General features: G+C 48.7%; 1 long non-coding RNA gene across 1 annotated transcript; it reads right to left on the bottom strand.

The window, feature by feature from the left end:
- Positions 1–243: 243 nt before the first annotated feature.
- On the bottom strand, positions 244–5835 carry LOC119866526. The gene is made up of 3 exons (XR_005380294.1): positions 5651–5835; positions 3739–3830; positions 244–970 (listed from the first exon to the last, which is right to left on the bottom strand). It is a non-coding gene; the product is annotated as an uncharacterized LOC119866526 (long non-coding RNA).
- Positions 5836–10503: the final 4668 nt, after the last annotated feature.

Genomic DNA, 10503 nt, shown 5'->3' with positions numbered 1-10503 from the left:
TCCATGGTGGCAGGTTAACCTTCAAACCAGAACTTTGGAAATATCCTATGTACTAAAGTTACAGAGTCCATTTAAAATTAATGGCAATTTGGGATCCCTGGGTGGTGCAGCGGTTTGGCGCCTGCCTTTGGCCCGGGGCGCAATCCTGGAGACCCGAGATCAAATCCCACGTCGGGCTCCCTGCATGGAGCCTGCTTCTCCCTCTGCCGGTGTCTCTGCCTCTCTCTCTCTCTCTCTCTCTGTGACTATCATGAATAAATAAATAAATAAATAAATAAATAAATAAATAAATAAATAAATCTTAAAAAAATAAAATTAATGGCAATTTGCTTACAATACTTTTTCATACAACTTCTAAAATGGGCCCCATCTGCCCCAGCTGTCTCCTTGGTGTGAGGCCCCCGCAGCCACGTGGGAAAAGCATGGCTTGGAATGAGCCAGAAGGAAGTGAGAACCCAACTCTGCTGCTGAGACTTGGGACGTCACATAGAAGAATCTGCAAGCCTCAGCTTAGTAAATCGTGGAGCACATCGGCCACCCGGAGGGCGAGGGGTAAGTGACATAACCAGGTTATTTGTCCCTGGCACAATAACCACCTACCAAAGGACCCAGTGCAGAATGGAGGCTAAGCGTTCCCCCGTGGCTCCTAGAAATCAGGAGGGAGTCCCCTCTCTTTCTGGCTATCCCCAGGGCAAAGCAGCCTGTCTGGAAAAAGCAGCACCGAAAAGGATGCTAAATGTCAACTTCTGAGAGAGGGTGGCGGACTGCTCCGATGTGTGCCAGCTGAGTGAGAAGCTACGCTCTCCGCACTTGTCTCAGGTCACATGTACCACCAGCCGTCCAACGTGGCAGCCTGCCGTGCCCCCTCCGCAGAGCCACAGGGGCAGAGATGCAATGGGCCGCGTCTAGGCTGTCAACTCCTCGCATCTCCAGACTCGATGGGCTCCTTCCGTTCACCTGGCCTCCGACGCTGCAAGAGAGGTGGTGAGGGGGGTGCGCTGGGTTAGGTAAACCTCCCCCCTCCTCTCCCAGGCTTAGGCGCAGGCAGCCCTGCATTCAGTGCCTTCGAGAAGGTAGGTACACGGGTGCAGCTGTATGAGCAGCGCTGTCAGGTGGTGGAAGGCGCCCAGAAATCAGGAACAGACACTGCACAGAGGGGCCCTGACTTGTCAGAGGAGCCACCTCCTCCAGGAACCCCCATGCCTGTTCATGTCACACTGAACGTCACCGCAGAGCCAGAGGACTCTCCAGTCCCCCCTCCACGCCCCAGCCACTGCTGGATTTACCTGTCACGCTTTGATAATTCTCTGCTCTTCCACGAACCAACCATGAGACCTGCACTGATGATTTACTCTCTCTCCTCTTCAGTTTTCCCATCCGTGCAAGTGAACGCGATGATGCCTGCTTCTCAGAGATGGGGGGATTACCTGAGCTGACAAGTGAAAGCATGCAACAGAGCCCATGCGTGCTAAGTGTTGGATTAGCTTTTTAAGATCAGGATTGCTAGATAATGTTCACATTTGACACCTGTTTTTTAAAGATTTTATTTATCTATGAGAGACAGAGACACAGGCAGAGGGAGAAGCAGGCTCCATGCACGGAGCCCAATGTGGGACTCGATCCTGGGTCTCCAGGATCACGGCCTGGGCTGAAGGCAGCGCTAAACCGCTGAGCCACCCAGGCTGCCCCGTTTGACATCTTTGTCAAAGGAAAGGGCCTAGCATCTCACTGGGTGTAGTGAGTACCTCTATCTCCCCATATCCCGTGAGGGGGGAGAAATAGTCTCTAACACTCACGCAGGCCAAGACATCTTGATGCCTGCCAGAAGTTCCATGCCACCCGCCGTGGCTACCTAGTGTGTGCGGAGCCTGCACGACTCTCCATGACTGCCCTGGGCCAGCTCTTATCTGAGATGTGTCTAGAGTCCAAGGGAGGTTCTTCCCTCAATTTTTGGTCCTGAAAGCCATCCAACTCCCACAGTTAAAGTAAATCTTGGGGATCCCTGCGTGGCTCAGAGGTTTGGCACCTGCCTTTGGCCCAGGGCGCGATCCTGGAGTCCCGGGATCGAGTCCTGCTTCGGGCTCCAGGCATGGAGCCTGCTTCTCCCTCTGCCTGTCTCTGCCTCTCTCTCTCTCTCTGTCTGTCATGAATAAATAAATAATAATTAAAAAATCTTAAAAAAAAAAAAGTAAAACTCACTAGGCTTGAGAGAGGAGCCCTCTCTTCCCTGTGACTGTCTGTAGTTTTCTGACTTTGCACCTCTGAGTAGAAGCCCCGTGGGTTCAGGCTCAGATGCCAGGAGGGCCCAGCTTTTTGTGGTTTGGGGAAGGCTCATCATGCCCTAGAGCCAGGCTTCCTGGCAGGATCTCCCCCATTCTCCCTGGCAACACACTTGCCCAGATTAGGTTTTACTGAGCCCCGAGTGCCCCCCTCGGCAGCGCCCCCTGCTAATGTCAGACTGGTCTCCCTGCCTCTGTCCCTCCCCCTCTCTGCTCCTCTTTCTACACTTGGCCTTCTACAATATCAATCTATGCACATCACCCACCCCTTCTTAAAACCAGCTGATGGCTTCCATGACCCTCGGGTGGAATTCCTAACTCCTTCCCACATTTCAGAAGGTTCTTCTGAGCTTGCCGCTGCTCTTCTGCCCATCGCCCTGCTAATTCCCACCCCAGCTTCAGTTCTCAGTCTAGGTGTCACCTCCTCTGGGAAGTCTTTCCTGATGCACGTCCCACTGCCGTCTAGTCCTTATCCAAGCGTGTACCAAACCTCATGTGCTGAAATGGCCTGTGCACCTGTCTCTCTGAGAGGCTGAACTAACTTCCTCCTCTCCACTTCCCAGTGCCTGGAAAACTGTACAGAATTAATGAGTTCATAGATGTGGGATGACTACTTCTGGAGGCTCTACGCGAAGCTCTCTCAGCACTGGGGCAAGCAGCTCAGAGCTCCCCCCGAGGCCTGTGGCCCAGCAGAGGTCTGTGGTTTTACTGCTAATGGAAATTGGGCTGGCAGATCAAAGGCAATGACTCCTACGGTCCAGACTGCCAGAAGCCAGCACTATCGAAATATCAGTTGAATTGGTAATTCAAAATTAAGTGGGTTAATGATTGACACAGATTCGTAAAACCCAGCCCACCACCTCGCCTCTTGCACAGAGGGCCTTTCCTATTCTGGGTTGTCTGGGAGCACCAGCCTTCCAAACAGGAGTTCATTTAGTGCTAGCCCTGCATCCCCCGGACCACCACCCCCCCACCAGCTTTAAAGGGCCCCTGTTCTCAAAAAGCGCTGCACCAGTCCTGTGAGGTGTCTTAGAAAAGGCTTAGCACCTGAGATCCCCTTTCAGAAATAAAAACTCACAAATTTGAGCCAAGGGAAAAAAGCCTGGTACAACTTTGCACCTGTAATCCATGAGTCACTTGATTAGGAAAATACTCAGCAACAAGTTCATGATTCTCGGTGTGGGGTACAGGAAAGTGTAGGGGGGGTGCGTGTGGAGAGCAAGAAATACCTTCAGCTGCAACAGCTCCCAAATCCCAACCATGATCTAAGTACTCTGGGCCGGCCACATTTTGGAAAATGTCTTTTCCCCTCCTGGTGCTGTATTGGGCTAATCTGAAGGCAGCACATGAACGTGAACAACCGCAGGAGGATTTCAAGGAGGCAGGCAGGGCTTTGTTCAGAAGCTGGGGAGGAGAATGCGATCCTGGGAGGGAGAGATGGGGGGATGTGGGGTCCCACCTGTCAGATGAGGGAGACCCAGCCAGGAGCAACCCTCAGCAAAGCCTCTGGTGGACGTGGACTTGTAAATGCTCTGACAATGCATGGAGAATCTGTAAGAGAAAAAAGTCCTTTGTGCTGGCCCCTCACCCTGTTGGGGGCCTGCTGACCATTGTGCAGAGTTCAAGTCCAGATAAGGCACACAATGCTGGGGGGTCTGGTCTATCCACACCTCCTGGCATGCTCATCAGCGTGATTCTGAGAAGGCTGACCCTGGCTAAGGATGCCTTAGGTGCCTAGGGCGGAGGGACATGTGTAGCCCTGGGGCCCAACTTTAGAGCCTCTATTTCTTCTCCAAAATAGGGCTGATCACCCCTTTCCTTCAGGTGAGGTGAGGATCCAGTAAGATCATTCACATCCAGCAGCTGGCCAAGTGCTCAGCACCGTGGCCATCCCCAGCTCTCCTGAGAGGCAAGCACAGCAGTTCTCAATGACTGTGACCCACACGGTCACCCGGGGTCACTCTAGGAATGCTTCCCACTCCCCACACCCCCACCCGCTGCTGTTTGTTTGTTTTAGGCCTTTCTGGAAAAGAGGCTGAGCACCTGGGAAGAGAAGAAGAAGGTGCTTTGTCACATGGGGTCTCAGACCAGGGGGACAGGAGGACAGGCGGGGTGGCTCCCTCCCAGATCTCTGTCTGACCCTCCCCCACTTCCCACCTGGGCTTGGATGGAGGGGACATAGGAGGGCCAGGGGGCCAGGGAAGGCCGAGGACCGAAGGCCACCTCCATTCTCCCCCTCACATCCTTTCGCCCACCTTCCCTTCGAGTTTGTTATGAGCAAGAGATCTTGGGCTGCATATTAATAAAACAATGGAATTTTTATTTCTTCTTCTCATAAATTACATAATTCAAACCTTAAAACACCTTTAATGAACAGTGACTGGCCATGTGACACTTAATAAAACTGGGCTCAGGTCAGTTTCTGCTTGACAGGCTACCAGCCGAGAATGTGCCTTACGAGTAAATGATTAAGAGGCGGGGATCTTTCCTGGGCTCTACTATTAAACACTTCAAAGGTTTCCAAAGTCAGATAAAATGAAAAGCAAATGTGTTTCACTGCCTCTCAAATGCCTCAAATGTTTTAGCAGGTGCAAGCAATGAAACCTTCCATGGTGACAGCATTTTAGGGTCTGCAAAGTGCACCCGACTGAATTCTGGGAATTCTGGACTGGCTTCATAAAAATTCATGATCCCCAATGAGGAGAGATGTTCGGTCTTCAGAGCCCATCTACATATGCGGCACAGAAGGAAAATATCTCAGGGTCCTCCAGGTCATGGGTCAGCTTAACCCTTTCTGCTCCAAGAGAGACCCCACCTGCATCCCCAGCTGGAGTGGTCAGTGTTGTGCCAGCCAAACCAGGACGGCGGGGGGTGGGGGGGGGATGGCAAATCTCTGGATTGGCCTAGACTTTCCAAAGGCACATTAGTGCTCAGGTTAAACCCAGGTCCTCTTTTTTTCTGGGCATGAATACATTTTTTTATGTGGTCGAGGAATGCTTCACAGACTATGAGAGCCAGTGGACTTAGTACGGAGAGACGGTGGGATCTGTGCAAATTATTTCACCTCTCTGTAGCCTAGTTTCCTCATCTGTAAGATGGGGACAATCATAGCACCTACCTCACAGGGTTTGTGTGAGGATTAAATGGGTTAACGTCATAGAAGTGCTTAGATCATATAGCCGAATTCAATACATGTTTGCGATTCTTATTGTCCCATTAGGGAAAATGAATACGAAAAGTTAGCGTTCTACAGCTTGGCGATTTGAGCTTTTCATTTAAAATTTGCTGTAACTTAGCTTTATAAGTCATAGTAATCTCTCACATAGACTTGTAATATTTTATAGTTTACAAAGGACGTTCTGAGACGTTACCTCATTCCAACTTTTCAACGGTAAAGCCGTTAAGGCAGGGATGCTCTTCCATGGACCCAGGATGGATTTCCAGCTCTGCTCTGGCTCCCTTCCATAGAGTTGGACCCATCACCGCTCGGACCTCTGAATCTGTGAAATGGGTACAGAGAGGCTCCCTCCGAATCCCAACATATGCCACACTCTAGAACTGGCGCCACCAACATCCGCTGAGTGATCGGAGCTATTGGCTCCATTCTTATCCTATGGTTTTCTTATTTATGAGGAACTCAAATGCACTTCACGTATATCTCCATAATCTTGCAAGCAGTTGTTTATGAGACCTCAACTTTTATTCTTCCCCTTTCATAATGAGGAGGGCAATGAAATGGCATTCCAAGAGTCAATGAGGGAGAACTCCTTAGTTCTTTCCTCAGGGAATAGCTGAGCAGAGATTGTTATCAGAGAACATTCTCCTGATTTCCTGGCACTACAAAATTACTCACCTCCCCCTCAACAATGCCCAGTACTCAGGGCACATCTCCAGAAGACTTTGTAGGCTCGGGGTAATGTGAATTTGGGACACATCTTATGGCTCCTGCACCACACGATGGGTACCCCAAATGCACACTGTCATAAGCATCTCACTGACCAGCCCCAGCCCCCCGCCAGTCAGCACACAGTAGAGATGCCCTTGGACAAAATCATCATCAGTGTTTTGGCTCAGACATCTCTTCTCTCCTTTCCCGACAGAAAGCCTGCTGGAGCCAGCTTGGCCTCTACTCATTCTCCCCACACAACTCTCATTAACTATGCATCCACACCTGTCTCACCATCCGAGTTCAGGACATGATTTTAAGACGTATGTAAAGAAATAATTACCAGGATGTCCTTTGTAGTATTATTTTTAATAGTGGCAAATACAAAACATCTCCAGTGTTCAGCATTAATAAAACTTGGAGCAGCCATATGCTGAAGAACTAAGCAGGCATTTTAGATGAGGCTGGTAGTGACATAAAAAGAAATTCACGTGTCACGCTAAGTTACAAAAAACTCTGTTGTAGTGCTGTATGTCTAGAACGATTCCTTGTGTGCCAGAAGTACAAATTTTTATATGTAAGTACTAAAAGATATGTATGCCTCTTTCTGAGAGCCTGTGAGGATACACATAAGTTGGTTAATCATGTTTACTACTCAGTAATATATTTCAATTTTTTTTTCAATTTTTATTGTCAGTACTGTGATTTCAGATTTAACGTTTTGTTCACTTTTCCTTTTGGTTGGTCCATCTGCATTTTCCGATTTCTCCATGTAAGACCTGATTTTTTTTGTTATATATTTTAAAACGTTACTTTTAATTAAAAAAAAAATACTTAGAGTTTCATACCTGAGAGTAGCTTTGGAATTCATCCAGTCTATTGGCCTTTGTTGCCAGGCCTAGAGAAGTGAGTTACTTCCATGAAGGTCCTCAAGCTATTTGGTGGCAAAGCCATGACCAGAGACCAGGTCCCCTAACTCATCCTCATTCCTTCCAAGAAGTCCCATGATGTCTCCAAGATTTTGATAAATATGGAGGGACCATTTCCATAAAGCCGTCCGCACAGAACCACCTTCCCTCTCAGCGAAACTAAGCATTCCTCAATTGGCTTACAAGCAAACGTGCCTCGCGCTGGATCTGTCTCCACCCCTTACCCCCTGGGAATGGCACCAGTGGCAGGGTTACAAATCAGTGGCACATATCCATGTATGTGCCAGGACCTGGGGTAAAGCGTTACGCCAGATTTCAACACATCATTCTTGTCCAAGCTTCCATTGTTTTCCCGAATGTGGGACCCTGCCCTGCCCTCAGCCTGCTCCACCCCTGCGCTCATCCTGGTCCAGCTACATGGTTAATGAACAACGTGGCCAAATGAATGGGTGGAGATTGTATCAGCTTGTTTCAAACAAAGATTTTTCTTCCCTAAACCACCCTCAGCATTTATGGTTTTCCTTCTCATCCATCATGACTCATTCATTTGCTGATGCTAACATGGAAGGTGGTTGTTCCATTCAATTGCAGTAATTTTCTCATCAAGGAGAAGAAAGAACCGATGTTCCAGGCAGTAACTTTAAGTGAGGCCGAATATCCCAGTGTGACCACAGCGGCAGGTGGGCGAAGGGGAGGATGGCTGGGCTGGAGCTGAGCTTCTGCCAAGACCTCCGAGAGCAAGTTTGAGCTGGTGCTAGCAGCATCCGCCCTCCCAGGGCGTGGTGCTTGCACCTTCACCTCCTCGTGGGGATCCCCAGCAGCCCTCTGCACCTGATCTGCTCAGCTTCCTTTGCAGTGGTGGGGGGGATCAAAAGGTGTGCAGAGAGGCTGGGTGAATTCTCAAGGTCACAGGCTAGTAAGGCCTCCACCCCCTACTCCAGGATTTTTTTCCCCCCTTCTATTAGCCTCAGGGAGAATTTGAATAGTTGTGGGACTCACTGCTCTGACTATCTACAGGAGGCAGAAGGAACACTCTGACCCATTTAGGAATGAGGGCAGAAAAATTAAATCACTGAAAATGTCCGAACCTCAGAAGCTCCAAGCTCGGGGCTTGTACCACAGGCATCACTTGTCTCCCTTCTCCTGTATTCTCCCTTTTAAGCCTCAAATGATCCTAAAGTCTCAGAATTGTCCCTCCTGGGAATCTGTTCCATGGAAATAAAAGCACAGCTACCTAAAGATATGTGTCTACACATGAATGCATAAGGATGTTTAGCACAGTATTGTTCCTTGCAGCCAAAAATAAAAATTAAAAATCAAATGAACTCTCATCCATAGAAGAATGGCCAAAAAATAAAGGTTCATGCCCACTCTGGGTGAACAAGAGCTTCGTTGTCAGATTTGGGAGGGCAGATTTCCATGAGACAGGGGTGAGAGAGAAAAGCAGGTGGCAGGGGGTCATATATATGCATACTTCGTACCTGTGTTTATGTTTACATGTCTTTGTATGATTCTGTGAGCACTGAGAAAGTATAGAGGGACACAAAACAGGCTGCCAGCACAAGTTGGCGGTGGAGGGATTGACAGGAGAAGCAAGTAGAAAAGAAAGTCTGCACTGAAAAGCATAATATGTAATAAGATCTTAAATGTTGGGGCACCTGGGTGGCTCAGCGGTTGAGCATCTGCCTTCGGCTCAGGCCGTGATTCTGGGGTCCTGAGATCGAGTCCCACATCAGGCTCCCCGCAGGCAGCCTGCTTCTCCCTCTGCTTGTGTCTCTGCCTCTCTCTGTGTGCCTCTCATGAATAAATAAATAAAATATTTGCAAAAAATAAGATCTTAAATGTGTGAGCTATACGTGTGTGGGTGCAGATAAACTTTAAAAAAAACAAAAAGATTGAGGTACATTCAGATTTGCTGACTTGTAAAGCCATCAAGTATTCAAAGCAAGACAGGTTGAGAAAAACTTGTAAGGTAGGAGTCCATTTCCATGAAAACAACAAATATGACTCCTCGGTGTGTTCACATGTGTTGGGGATGGGTGTGCGAGGAGAACAGTGTGGAAGGCCTCATGGCCATGAACACTGGCTATTGGCAGAGGGTGGTGTGGGAACAGGTGGCCGAGATGGCTTTTCTTTTTTCGGCTTTGTCTTGTCTGACTTTAAATGTGTTTAAATTTAAAAAAAAATTTTTTTTTTTTTGTATTCTGAAAAGTATCCAATTGACTGTTTTTAATGCTCCCATGTGCCTATTCTCTGATGGCCTTCCTTGACACATTAAGTGACTCTGTAACCCTCACAGTGGTGTTCTGAGCCTGTGATGGCTGTTCTTGCATGTGGGGAAGGCTTGGGACAGACAGGCACTGTCTGGGGATTCGGGGCTGGGTGGATGGGACCCACCTCCGGCCACCTGGGATCACACTGTCACCCACCCAAGTATCACCCACCCAAACCTTAAGACTGTGGAAGGCTCAGTAGGAAGCACCACTTTCAGAGGAGGCAGATTCGGGGTCCTGAGGGAGTGACTTGGCTCACGTTGTGGAGATTTTGGTCTCTACCAGCCAGCCTGGCTTATCATCATTGTGTTAGATGCTATGCTGGTGAGAAAGCAGGCGAAGTACAGGGCTGACGTGAATTTTAGTTCCTGGGAAGTCTTCACATGGAGGAAAAAGCATGAGTTAGAGTTTTGTCAGACTGGACCCTAACGAGGACGGAAGAGGAGAAGGTGGAGGTTGGGCATCGAGGCCCATGGTCTTTGCCACAGGGGGTCGGTGGGAAGCCTTCCCAGGACTGCTGTGGAGATAGGGCAGGGTCATAGACTCAAGGTCAGGACTTGGGGCTCTGCTCAGGGAGCCCGTCGCCTAGCCGTCCCCCTCGCCTGCCAAGGGTCCTCCGTGGCACACACGGCCATCCAACACGCTGCATGCTTTACTTATTCTACGGTCAGGTTTCCTTTACTGAATTGGAAGGTCTCTGTGGTCACGGCTTCTTGTCTGTTCTGTTCACTGCTATATTCTCGTGACCTAGAACAACACCCATGGAGCTGCCCGACAGTCACTCAACGTGTAAACAAATACACAGTGAATAAGTGAAGACCAGAAATTCGGTGAAAAATTGAAAATATCAATGTTTAACAATGGAGGCGAGGAAGCAAATAGAGTGGGATGTATCCATTTGAAGGGATATTATGCAGCCATCAAAAACGCTTTGGCTCATGGACTGTGCTCCAAACCATTCATAGAAATGACCTCTGAGGATGGGTTTAGCGGAGGTGTGGTACCGTTACCTTCTCCTATCAGGTCATTGTGAACTACCGTTTTACTTTGTATCTCATTTGTTAACTGGAAAAGAAAAACACACCATGTAATATAGAAAAGGGTTTGGATTTTTATTTATTTATTCTTAAGAGACA

This window comes from Canis lupus, chromosome 28 (genome assembly GCF_011100685.1).
Source record: "Canis lupus familiaris isolate Mischka breed German Shepherd chromosome 28, alternate assembly UU_Cfam_GSD_1.0, whole genome shotgun sequence".
NCBI classification, from domain to species: Eukaryota; Metazoa; Chordata; class Mammalia; order Carnivora; family Canidae; genus Canis; species Canis lupus.
The sequence above is the reverse complement of the archived record's forward strand: the minus strand, read 5'-3'. Positions and strand labels throughout refer to the sequence as shown.